General features: G+C 38.5%; 1 long non-coding RNA gene across 1 annotated transcript; it reads right to left on the bottom strand.

Moving 5' to 3' along the window:
- Positions 1–12,870: 12,870 nt before the first annotated feature.
- On the bottom strand, positions 12,871–13,673 carry LOC109059240. The gene is made up of 3 exons (XR_006153552.1): positions 13,476–13,673; positions 13,124–13,353; positions 12,871–12,985 (listed from the first exon to the last, which is right to left on the bottom strand). It is a non-coding gene; the product is annotated as an uncharacterized LOC109059240 (long non-coding RNA).

The raw sequence follows: 13,673 nt of genomic DNA, 5'->3' as shown, positions 1-13,673 counted from the left end.
GTACTGAGAAATGTCATTTCACTCTTCAGCTGCAAACTATTTTAATAAAAGGTTCTATCGTGTTTATGTGTCTGTGTGAAAGTGTCTTTTTAGTGTTCTAGATATGTGTATATACATATATATATATATATATACACACACACACATATATATATATATCATCACTGATTATAACGAGTTCTATAGTTCTATATAACGAGTTCGCTCACGTCTGGTGTAGACATGGTGTAACATTGGTTTTGCTTTGTTTCACAGAACTAATCGTTGCCTGGGTTGCGTATGTGTGGGGCAGAGCTATCAAAATAGAGGCGAGAACCTTTTGGGGCAGGGGGGTGTTTGTTTTGGTGATTTCAAATGTCAACATTGGCTACCAGAAATCACTTACACCGGCTTTTAAGCAGTGTTAGTGCAGAAAGGTAATTTATTGAACTAATATTTATTTTCATTGTATCCCATGGGCAAAAAAAAGTGGCAGCAGAAAAAAATTAAACATAAAAACATAATTCAATCAGGTAAAGCTTCAAGCATGAAATGGGTATAGGCTAACGTTACATGACTTTACAAATATTTAACATTCAATAAATATCATTCAATGTATATCTATTTCAATGTGCAGCAGCTTTTCCCACATAATCTAATGCTTTTTCACATAATTAAATGTTCTCTAATCCAACATGCTGCATTTCTTAATTACTGTAATGAAAAACATTTGACTTCTATTCAGAAGCCAACAGCGAGAAGGCAGAGACTCATGTGGGAGTGGGAGAACCTGCACCAGCACCACTGACAGATGAAGAGGAGATGGCCACAATACCAATATTAAATTCCAACAGGGGAAAGAATAAGTTGTTGCTTTTGTATTTGTAGAACATAAAGATGACCAAATAAATTGTGAATAATTTGTATTTATTTAACAGCTGCGGTTGTGGTTACAGCCTATATCTTGCACTACCCTTCCATCTGGGATCCTTCCATTCCATACAGTAATCAGCTTCAATTTCGGAAGTTGCGATGGTGAGAATATGTGTAATCAATGCATCCAACCACACTGGAAATCTTAAAGGAAATTCTAATTATTAGGTTTACTACTAGACCAAGATGGTGGCGCGTACACATCGCGAGGTTCAGCGTCTCTTCAGTTTTTGCAATTTTGCAGTATTTTTCCTGCTTATCTCGGGTCTGTTCGTACTGAACAGCTTTGCCTTAACATCTTACACCCGACAGGAGCTCTTGGATATTGGTGTGCACTTTTCCAACAGTTTTATTAACAATCCTTGACTCATCCCTGAGATCTCCAGAACACCCGAGGCTACACACTCTACCCGGCCGGGCAGAAGTGCTCGCAGGCGGCGTCGAGATCGGGGGAAGCGTGGAGGTCTAAGAGCTAAGCTAAAGTTAACACCGCTCCGGCTCTCTTTACCCAGCATTTTCCTCGCTAATCTGCAGTCACTGGTGAACAAAATGGATGAGTTACGACTTTGCATCACTATGGAATTACATTTGCTTCAATAAAAATTAAAAAAAAAATTAACATAAACTAATACAACTGAACGTAACTTTTTCAGAAACTATCAAAAATATGCCATTACAAAAGAAGAAAAACACAATGAAAATGAAAAAAAAATGAACTCAGTCACACAAATTTAACAGGCTCTTTAAATATGCTTCATTCTTTGTTAATGTTTTTCAAAGATTCATTTTCACTAATCGTGGATTCTGAATGCATTGCCACAGATTTCGCTTACATTTCACAGTTTTTCTTTTGGTGTTTTGACAAACTTCTCGTGGGGGCGGGCTTAACAGTGATCTACTCTGATTGTATAGTGAGCTTTTGATGGACAGGTGCTCTCTGACCGGGAAGTAAAGACGTCACTCGGTGGCGCGCATATTGGAAACCTCTCGCGGTGATTAAATCTGGTCTCTACCACAAAAATTCTTTTTCACAGACAAAGTGAAAGAAATTTATTTTAAGCTCATACACAGGTTCTACCCTGTAAAGAAGTTTATACAAAGATTTAAATCTGACATTGATTTTACAAGCTCTTTTTGTTCGACTTCTGAAGAAACTGTACACTTATTTTGGTCATGTCACTACACTCAGAAACTTTGGGATGATATCGGTGTGTTTGTCAAGTAAGATTTTGCCAGGCTTCTCAGTACATATGAAAAAACATTATATTTGGGTATTATGACTCTGACCCCACAAACGAAAATATCAGTTTTGTTATTAATTTAATTTTTTCCTAAACAACTTTCACATTCACAAATGCAAATTCTCCAACTGTAAACCTGTCTTCTCTGTTTTCCTAAAAGAAATGGAAAAACTATTTGAATGTAATCTCAGTATCTACTAATAAGAAAGCTATAAGGACTGTTAAATTGCTCTGTCTTTGATCTCCTTGTGTAATTTTGTTTAGATTTTGGCACTCTTTTTCTTTAGCTCTATTTTATTCTTTATTGTTTTTTTTTTGTTTTTGTTTTTTTTGTGGTTGATATTATGTGATGTATGTTTATACTTTTTTATGTTTTTGTTCTCTGCATTAATAAAAAAAGAAAAAGAAAAAAAAGCTCTCGCGGTGATTTGTATGCAATACGTCGTGCGTTGTATTACTGAATATGTAAATATGTTCGATCGTCTCAGTCTGTAAAGATGAGCTCTCAGGAGAGACAACGGAGCGCATCATCTTCCTCCCTCGCTTGTTCTTCAAGTCTGTAAACCAACAACATCGATACAAGTTTTTATTCATGTTCAGTGAGCAGTTCGTTGCGGGTTATTATTGTCAAAAATTTGAAGGACAAGAGCTCATCTCAGACTGAGACATCGAAGGCCAAAATAATTTACATATTTTATTTATACCAAATCACCGCGAGAGCTTTACAATTGCGCGCCACTGAGTGGATGTTCTCCCAGCTTCACAAAAGCTCACTATCCAATCAGTAGATCACTGTCCTTCCGCCCCCACGAGAAGGTTTTGGTCAAAACACAAACAAAAAAGCTGCGAAGCGTAAGCGAACTATGCATTCAGAATCCACGATTACCGAAAACTAAAAAAACATTAACAAAGATGAAGCATTTTCCTGTTATTTTTGCGACTGAGTTCATTTTTTTCATTTTCATTGTGTTTTTTGTTCTTTTGTAATGGCATATTTTTTCAGTTCCATAAAGTTACGTTCATTTTTATTGAACCAAATGTATAACATCATACATTTTGGATTGCAATGTCATGGTTTTTCATAGATGGCTACTGACGTACCCAATAAATGCTATTAGCTGCACTTACTCTAGATAGGACAGCTGAATCCGGCAAGACAAGACGCGGCAGATTGTACATTTTGTTAGCGGCCTTGACGAACACTTTCACCACTGCTCAGCTAACCTAGAGTTTCTTATGTAAGTTGAGACTTTTTTATCTGCCGTGGGAGTTCATTCACCATTATAACTGCCGTCCTATATTGCTAATGCCAAGCTTGCTACAGCATGTGGCCAGTAGTAACAACACTACTATTGCTCACCGAAAAGGCTGCTTATATGTCACAGGTGATTTTAATCACTCCAATTTGACAGTGCTTCCCAATTTCCATCAGCATGTTTCCTGCCACACTAGAGGAGACAAAACTTTGGATCATGTTTACACAAACATTGATGGACCTTACATCGTGACCCCCCCCACCCCCACCTGGGACAGTCTGATCACCTTTATTTGTTTCTCACCCCTAAGTATTCACCCCTCATCAACCGTGTAAAGCCATAAGTGAGGACCATCAAAGTGTGGCCAACTGGAGCAGACTCTTTACTTCAGGACAGAAATACACAGCTGAGGCTGCTGGTTCTCACCACGGACATGCTTCTAACCTTCAGTACTGGATTGTACAACCCTTCTGATTAGGGTACGTTTGTGATCTGTTTTTCTTGTTGTAACCCTTACAAATCCAGTGTGGAACTGACCTCAGTTGCCAGAAGCTATGAGTTGTGCCCGCTCAGGGGCAGAGCGATCGGGGGAAAGCGTACAGATGAAGCCTCGGCCAAGTCTGCACCATAGCATCCAGTCCAAGAAGAGCTGGATGAGTCAGTGGATGTCATCTGAGTCGTAGCCATTCATCATGAGTTCGCAAACAGGGGAACTCTGGCCAAAAATTCTCCATATCGCTTCATGTAAACCGATATTCCTACTAGAAAAGATCTAAACATTTCCTCAGCAAAGATAGAAATAACCGGCTGGAAACCATACAAATAAAAACAAATTAACCCATGTGTTGTGTAAGGATAAATAACCCATTAGCAGAACAACCCATATTTTATATAACACTACATAACAAATAAAAACAAATAATGAAATGTGTTACCAAAAACAAAAAAAAAATATAGATGACCTACATAACACAAACAAATAAAAAAAAAATAAATAAAAAACATAAACAATTTAATATAAAACACAAACAAAAAAAATTCAATATAAATTTTATAATTTATTTTTCTTCTTTGTCACCCAGCTTCACAACCATTATCTAAAAAAGCTCTCCACAAAACTACATTGGTATAATTAACCCGTAACTATCATAACAATAAAAAAAACACTAACTCTATAGCTGAATATAGACTGGAAGCTTTTAAGCGGCCTGAGATTTCACCGAAAACCAACAATATAATTTTATATAATCATTCACTGACTGAGTTCACTTACGCTATAGCTGAATATAGACGGGGAAGCAAGTGACCCCAGATTTCACCGAAAAATACGACTATATAGCCGATTTAAGAACTGCCAGCTGGGTTTTAAAGATTTTGTTGTGTTGTTGTTGTTTGCGACAAACACTTGCTGAATGACAGTGAAGCTGGTTCCACCCGCACATGCTTTTTAAGCTGGTCGTTAGGTCACCCTGCCCGTGAGAGCCCTTCCTACTCACACGTTGCTCACAAACAATTTAAGTCCACACACAATCCTACACACACAGATCTACTTAATGGAAACTCAACTCTTTACCTACCAAAAAAAACCCTCCAACAAATTAGGTTCACACACAGAATAAGTTACCAAGAAAACACCCCAAATTAAAAAACAATTTCAGTGTTTTAACCGAAAACACTGAGTTTCCCTTTTCGGTGGTTAACAAACTCTGAGTTTCCAACAAAACCCACTTTCTGGAATACACCCCAGATTATAGACCAATTTCAGTGTTTGCAAACAGTGATGACGTTTTTTGTGGGCAGAGTCTATCTGGTGGCAGAAGATGACAGTTTTAATATAGCAGTCTGTGCAAGCCATGGAATAAAAGAATACATTTTGAGTTTATATTTCAAAAATCAGCTCATCATTCTCTCTTTTCCCCTCTGCTCAGAATTATGAGTTTATAATCCCACACCTCTGGCTTTTTTTCCTCAGAATTGACAAACTCGCAATTGTTGAGTCAAGTTATAAAGTCCAAACTAGGAGTTATACTAAGGGGCAGTTGAATGATTGAATCTGATTGACTGACGAACGTTCTGAGGTGTGCAATTATTTTCTGGGAAATGAATGGCGAACCAAGTTCCAGGCAGCTCTCTTGACGGCATTACAGTTCCATATCACTTCGCATAGTAAAACTGTAATAACGGAAATTACAGGACTGAAAAAAAATACAACATGACAGACGATTTTCAGAAAGTAAATATACATTGCATTTCTCACTAGCGAGGTAATAACAGCGCTGTTTAGTGACGCTGCTGCAGAACACTATTGAGGGACGCACAGAGTTAGCCTAATTCACACAAGCTCTCTCTCTCTTTCTTTCTCTTTCTCTGTTTGTCTCTGTCTCTCTCTCATTCTCTTTCTAATAACTTCATTAATAACTGCATTAGAATGCTATCAACGGCTCAAGCCTCCATTACCAGCCTTAAAATGATGTTTTGGAACCAGCAAAAGAGGCATTGGATGAGATGCGGAAGAAATAATCCTACTCACAATGACGATTCAAGTACAAAACCCGGACGAATCCCTTTAAATATATCATCTGATCGATGTCTTGAGGTGTGTTAACCGTAGTATAAGCGGAATAATTGACTCTGGGCCGCTGAATTATTAGAAAAATAATGCACACCTGAGGTGGTGATGTGGCCACGAAGCGAAGCAGAGCAGCAAGCAAGATACATTGATGCCTGTCACAAAAAGAGGGAAGAGTCTACAAATCAGTGATGCGCCTACACACACCACTGAATATTAAATTGTTCATAGAATAGTAAATGTTCATTTGTTCTAATTTAATCATATATACAGTCGTGGCCAAAAGTTTTGAGAATTACATAAATATTAGTTTTCAAAAAAAATATTTGTTTCAAAAAGTTTGCTGCTAAACTGCTTTTAGATCTTTGTTTCAGTTGTTTCTGTGATTGTACTGAAATATAATTACAAGCACTTCATATGTTTCAAACAAGGCTTTTATCGACAATTACATGAAATTGTATGGAAGAGTCAGTATTTGCAGTGTTGGCCCTTCTTTTTCAGGACCTCTGCAATTTTGACTGGGCATGCCTCTCAGTCAACTTCTGGGCCAAATCCTGACTAAAAGCAAACCATTCTTTCATAATAACTTCTTGGAGTTTGTCCGAATATTAGTGGGTTTTTTGTTTGTTCCACCCGCCTCTTGAGGATTGACCACAAGTTCTTCAATGGGATTAAGATCTGGGGAGTTTCCAGGCCATGGACCCAAAATTTCAACATTCTGGTCCCCGAGCCACTTAGTTATGACTTTTGCCTTACGGCACGGTGCTCCATCGTGCTGGAAAATGCATTGTTCTTCACCAAACTGTTGTTGGTTTGTTGGAAGAAGTTGCTGTTGGAGGGTGTTTTGGTACCATTCTTTATTCATGGCTGGGTTTTTGGGCAGAATTGTGAGTGAGCCCACTCCCTTGGATGAGAAGCAACCCCACACCTGAATGGTGTCAGGATGCTTTTACTGTTGGCATGACATCAGGACTGATGGTAGCGCTCACCTTTTTCTTTCTCTGGACAAGCCTTTTTCCAGATGCCCCAAACAATCGGAAAGGGGCTTCACCAGTCCTCAGCAGTCCATTCACTATACTTTCTGCAGAAGGTCAATCCGTCCCTGATGTTTTTTTTGGAGAGAAGTGGCTTCTTTGCTGCCCTTCTTGACACCAGGCCATCTTCCAAAAGTCTTCGCCTCACTGTGTGTGCAGATGCGCTCACACCTGCCTGCTGCCATTCCTGGAGCAGCTCTGCACTGGTGGCACTCCGATCCCGCAGCTGAATCCTCTTTAGGAGATGATCCTGACGCTTGCTGGACTTTCTTGGACGCCCTGAAGCCTTCTTTACAAGAATTGAACCTCTTTCCTTAAAGTTCTTGATGAACCTATAAATTGTTGATTTAGGTGCAATCTTAAGAGCCACAAATATCCTTGCCTGTGAAGCCATTTTTATGCAACGCAATGATGGCTGCACACGTTTCTTTGCAGGTCCACCATGGTTAACAATGGAAGAACAATGATTTCAAGCATCACACTCCTTTTAACATGTCAGTCTGCCATTCTACCCAATCAGCCTGACAAATGATCTCCCAGCCTTGTGCTCGTCAACATTCTCTCCCTGAGTTAACAAGATGATTTACTGAAATGATCTCAGCAGGTCCTTTAATGACAGCAATGAAATGCAGTGGGAAAGGTTTTTTTGGGATTAAGTTAATTTTCATGGCAAAGAAGGACTCATGCAATTCATCTGATCACTCTTCATAACATTCTGGAGTATATGCAAATTGCTATTATAAAAACTTAATCAGCAACTTTTCCAATTTCCAATATTTATGTAATACTCAAAAATCATTTATCCAATTACATAACATTCATAGAATTAAACATATAACCTACTACAATACATATAAATAAATCTCTGTTTTAGATGTAAACACTATGCTTCGACAATACACTGTAACAATTGTCATGCCAATAAAGCACATATTGAATTGAACTGAGAAAGAGAGAGAGAGAGCGATTAAATTAAGCACGTGTGAATATGTGCGTCTGTGTGTCTCAGCAGTGTTCAGCAACTATTTGAAGAACCTCGCTACTGTGAAATGTAGCTCTTCAGCTGCGAAACTATTTTACTGATAAATTCGCGGGGCAGCGCTGATGACAAGTATATATAGATACCCCGCGAATATATATATATATATATATATACAGATATATATATATATATATATATATATATATGTATACAGATATACAGGGGCGTTGGACCTGGTGGTAAAACCAGTACTGATTACCAGGGCCCCAAAGGAAGAGAGAGCCCTTGAAAAGTCTGGAATTAACGCGTTAAGATAAACAAAGCAAATAGTTTAGAAATAAGATGTGAAGCTGTCAGAATAAAGACTCTAATTCCAATATTGTAAAGTAGTTTGTGTTTAACAGATAAGATTTGGAGTGTTTAAGATGTTGGAATATGTTTGTTTTTTTGCTAATTGTTAGCCATGATATTTAAAAATAAATGCATATGGATTGTTTTTGAAGTCAAAGATTATCTAAGATGATTTGTTAAACCATTGAGTTTGAGCTTCTGTATTCTTCAGCAATAGGACTGAGTTTAAGAGATGTACAGTCGTGGCCAAAAGTTTTGAAAATTACATAAATATTAGTTTTCAAAAAGTTTGCTGCTATACTGCTTTTAGATCTTTGTTTCAGTTGTTTCTGTGATGTACTGAAATATATTACAAGCACTTCATACGTTTTCAAAGGCTTTTATCGACAATTACATGACATTTATGCAAAGAGTCAGTATTTTCAGTGTGTTTGGCCCCTGCTTTTTTTCAGGACCTCTGAATTCGACTGGGCATGCTCTCAATCAACTTCTTGGCCAATCCTGACTGATTAGCAAACCATTCTTTCAAAATAACTTCTTGGAGTTTGTCAGAATAGTGGGTTTTTATGTTTGGTCCACCCGCCCTCTTGAGGACTGACCACAAGTTCTCAATGGATTAAGATCTGGGGAGTTTTCAGGCCATGGACCCAAAATTTCAACATTCTGGTCCCCCCCGAGCCACTTAGTTATCACTTTTTGCCTGATGGCACGGGTGCTCCATCGTGCTGGAAAATGCATTGTTTTCTTCACCAAACTGTTGTTGGGGGTGTTGGAAGAAGTTGTGCTGTTGGAGGGGGTGTTTTGGTACATTCTTTATTCATTATGTTTTTGGGCAGAATTGTGAGTGAGCCCAGTCCCTTGGATGAGAAGCAACCCCACACATGAATGGTGTCAGGAATGCTTTACTGTTGGCATGACACAGGACTGATGGTATCGCTCACCTTTTCTTCTCCGGACAAGCCTTTTTCCAGATGCCCCCAAACAATCGGAAAGGGGTTTCATCGGAGAATATGACTTTGCCCCAGTCCTCAGCAGTCCATTCACTATACTTTTCTGCAGAAGATCAATCTGTCCCTGATGTTTTTTTTGGAGAGAAGTGGCTTCTTTGCTGCCCTTCTTGACACCAGGCCATCTTCCAAAAGATCTTCGCCTCACTGTGCGTGCAGATTGCGCTCACACCTGCCTGCTGCCATTCCTGAGCAAGCTCTGCAACTGGTGGCACTCCGATCCACACAGCTGAATCCTCTTTAGGAGACGATCCTGGCGCTTGCTGGACTTTCTTGGACGCCCTTCTGAAGCCTTCTTTACAAGAATTGAACCTCTTTCCTTGAAGTTCTTGATGAACCTATAAATTGTTAATTTAGGTTGCAATCTTAGTAGCCACAATATCCTTGCCTGTAAGCCATTTTTATGCAATGCAATAGATGGCTGCACGCGTTTCTTTGCAGGTCACCCATGGTTACAATGGAAGAACAATGATTTCAAGCATCACCACTCCTTTTAACATGTCAAGTCTGCCATTCTACCCAATCAGCCTGAACATAATGATCTCTTCAGCCTTGTGTCATCAAACATCTCACACTAGAGTTAACCAAGAACCTGATTGATACTGAATATTGATTTCAGAGGTCTTTAATGAACAGCAAGTGAAATGCCAGTGGACAGGTTTTTTTTTGGATTAAGTTAATTTTCATGCAATCGAAGGCCCTATGCAATTCATCTGATCACTCTTCATAACATTCTGGAGTATATGCAAATTGCATCTATTATAAAAACTTAAGCAGCAACTTTTTCCAATTTCCCAATATTTATGTAATTTCTCAAACTTTTGTCCAACGACTGTACTGTTGTTTTCTAAAGCTTGAACCTTTCTTGTCCACAAACTCTAATGGCTTTTTTTCACACCAGTGCCTGTTTGTAAAGTGAAGCAAAAGTTGTCCCCCCCACTGCTGACTGTTTTTAAAGCTGTAAATACATAAAAGTTTCGCGGTGCTGTTTATATACAGACAACATAATATAGATAACTTGGTTTTATTAAAAAAAGAGTACCATAAAAGGTTGTTTTGGTTTTTTAAAATGTTTTTGGTGATATAATTTAGCACTACTATTATAGACATGATGTAGACATATTCCAATAGCTCAGGGTTCAAGTAGTTTCTTAGTTCATCCTGTCCCTTCTCCAGGCTGACACATGTATCCAGTGTTGATGCTGTTTGTAAATGTTGGTGCATGGGGTTTATGGGATTCGTTCTAATTGTTCCAGCTGCCTTCCCCTTCCTTCTTGTCCAACAAATTCCATGGTCTCTTTCCACCCAAGGCATTAGTGGATTGGCACAATGAAATGAACCACTGACCTGTTTTTAAAGCTGATAAATACATAAACTGCATCCACAGTTTAGCATAAAAATACAACAAAATATACAATGTACAATATGCTTAATGCTTTAATTGTAAAGCTGTATATAGTTACCATAAAGCGCTTTGTGTTGTTTTTGGTATTCAAAATTTAATTGGGTAAAACTTTTTCAGTGCCAAACCAATACAGAGAAAAAGAAGGCTTTCATCTGTATCTTGTGGACTTTTGGAAATCGTCCGTGCGGCAAACATTTCTCGGGCCATATCTTCAAAACAAGGGCAAAATAAACCCCCCCCCCCGGCCAATCGCTACAACATTTTTTGCCCACCCAAGAAACCAATTACACACTTTTATTGGTCCAATTTAACTGAAATAACTACTCAAACCAGTGCATTCAAAATTTATAGACATTTGGTTAAGAAATTGCAGTGTACTTTTAGTTCACCTGTTCCTATTGCTGCTTTTATCCATGGTTAACTTTGTTTTTGAAGTTGGTGCAGAGTTTTTTAAGGAGATTGTGCTGTTGTTTTCTAAGCCCGCACCACTTCTTGTCCCACAAACTCTATGGCTCTTTTCCTTTCACGCCAAGGCTTCTTTGTGGATTGATCAAAAAGTTAGACCACTGGACTGTTTTTAATCTGTTAAATATATAAGAGTAACAGTTTTTGCAATGAACAATGACAACGTAATATTAATATGTTATTTTTTACAAAAATGAGTACCATAAAAGGGTGTGTTTTGGTTTTTAAATGTTATTGGTAAAAACTAAAATAAGGCCTGGCCAAAAGAATTAGCATTCTGGCATAACTAGTTTTAGATTTATCGTGAAATATACACTTGTTCAACAACCTATAACAGTCAAATTGTATTTAATGAAATGAAAGTTCATTGCAAAAACTATTGCAAAAATATATATGATTGAACTCAATAACTGAGCTTATATTAAGCAAACCCAAGCTGATGAGATACACAGCCGTTCTAATTCTTCCCAGGATGCAACTTGCTTTAGATTTCTCTAGTTACCAGGAGAGTTTCAATGTTGACAAGACATGGAAGTGTTAATTTTATGTGTTTTATGTTTGCACATAAATATATACAGAGAGATCTGTTAGTGTTAGTCTTTTTTGTTATGCTGGGCCTGGGATCGCTAGCTAGCCTAGCAGTTAATAAGAAACAGACAAAAAGTCATGTTATTAATTAATTGGTATAAAATCAATAACAGTAATTATTGAGTTGTATTTTATAATAATAATAAAAAAAAATAAAATAATAATTCCTTACATTATATAGCCCTTTTCTATGGGACACTCAAAGCGCTTTACATAGAAGGGGGTATCTCCTCAACCACCACCAGTGTGCAGCATCCACCTGGATGATGCGACGGCAGCCATATTGGGCCAGAACGCCCACCGCACACCAGTTTATTGGTGGAGAGGAGACAGAGTGATGAAGCCGATCAGTAAACATGGGGATGGTTAGGAGGCCATGATGGTCAGAGGCCAACTGGCGAATTTGGCCAGGATGCCGGGGTAACACCCCTACTCTTTTTCGATGGACATCCTGGGAATTTTTAATGACCACAGAGAGTCAGGACCTCGGTTTAACGTCTCATCTGAAAGATGGTCCTTTTTGTCAGTATAGTGTCCCCATCACTACACTGGGGCATTAGGACCCACGCACCATGATGGTCAGAGGCCAATGGGCGAATTTGGCCAGGATGCCGGGGTTACACCCCTACTCTTTTTCGATGGACATCCTGGGTTTTTTAATGACCACAGAACGTCTCATCCGAAAGACGGTGCTTTTTGTTAGTATAGTGTCCCCATCACTACACTGGAGCATTAGGACCCACGCAGACCACAGGGTGAGCACCCCCTGCTGGCCTCACTAACACCTCTTCCAGCAGCAACCTAGTTTTTCCCAGGAGGTCTCCCATCCAGGTACTGACAAGGCTCAGTCCTGCTTAGCTTCAGTGGGCAACCAGTCTTGGGCTGCAGGGTAATATGTAAATATTTTGGGTGATATTTAAGGAAATATTCTTTTATTAAAATTAAATGAATTGCAATTGGTAATCTGTTTCCTTATCTGAAATGGATTTTACTGTGTAGTGTTGAATAGTGTGAGTTTTATCAGTGTATACAATTTCACAAGAAAAAAAGGAGAACTCACTCAATGGCATCAATATGGCAGATGTCTGCTTTATGTATCTTGTAACTTTTGATATCTTCCTTGTGGAGAACAGCTTCCGACGTCTTCAAACAAGTGCAAAGTAAACGGGCAATTGCTGTAAACACCCAAAGAAACCAACCCCCCCAAAAATTTAACAACTGCCTTTCTTTAAGTCAAGACAGTTAAAATGAAATATCTAACTTTAAACTAACCAGGTGCAAATAAAAATAAGTAACATGAAAAAAATACACACATGTGTTAACAAATTCTAATAGCTCAGGTTCAGTAGTTCTTAGTTCATCCTGTCCATTCCAGTCTGATGCTGTATCCGGTGTTGATGCTGTTGTAAATGTTGGTGCAGCGTTTATGGGATGTGCTGTCATTTTAACTGCCTTCTTCTTCTTGTCCACAAATTCCATGGGTATTTCCCTCCTAGCCTTTAGTGGATCGGCGCAAATGAAACGACCACTGACTGTTTTAAATCTGTAAATACATAAAAGTAACAATTTAGCATGACAATACAACAAAATGTAAAAAAGTACTGAGGCCTGGCCAAAATAGTTGAGATCACAACATACACGCCTCCATAAGAAAAAAGGACTCACAAAACTGCATCAATATGACAGACGGGTGCTTTTTGTATCATGTAACTTTCAATCTGTTCCTTGCGGGGAACCCAATTTGATGTCTTGAGACAAGGGCAATTTGACACGCCACTTACTACAAACATCCAAAGGAAACAAAAACATTTTAACGCAGACATTCATTTTGACAACAGTCTAATTCAAAATAATATGATATAT

Source organism: Cyprinus carpio, chromosome A24 (genome assembly GCF_018340385.1).
Source record: "Cyprinus carpio isolate SPL01 chromosome A24, ASM1834038v1, whole genome shotgun sequence".
Classification (NCBI taxonomy): Eukaryota; Metazoa; Chordata; class Actinopteri; order Cypriniformes; family Cyprinidae; genus Cyprinus; species Cyprinus carpio.
The sequence above is the reverse complement of the archived record's forward strand: the minus strand, read 5'-3'. Positions and strand labels throughout refer to the sequence as shown.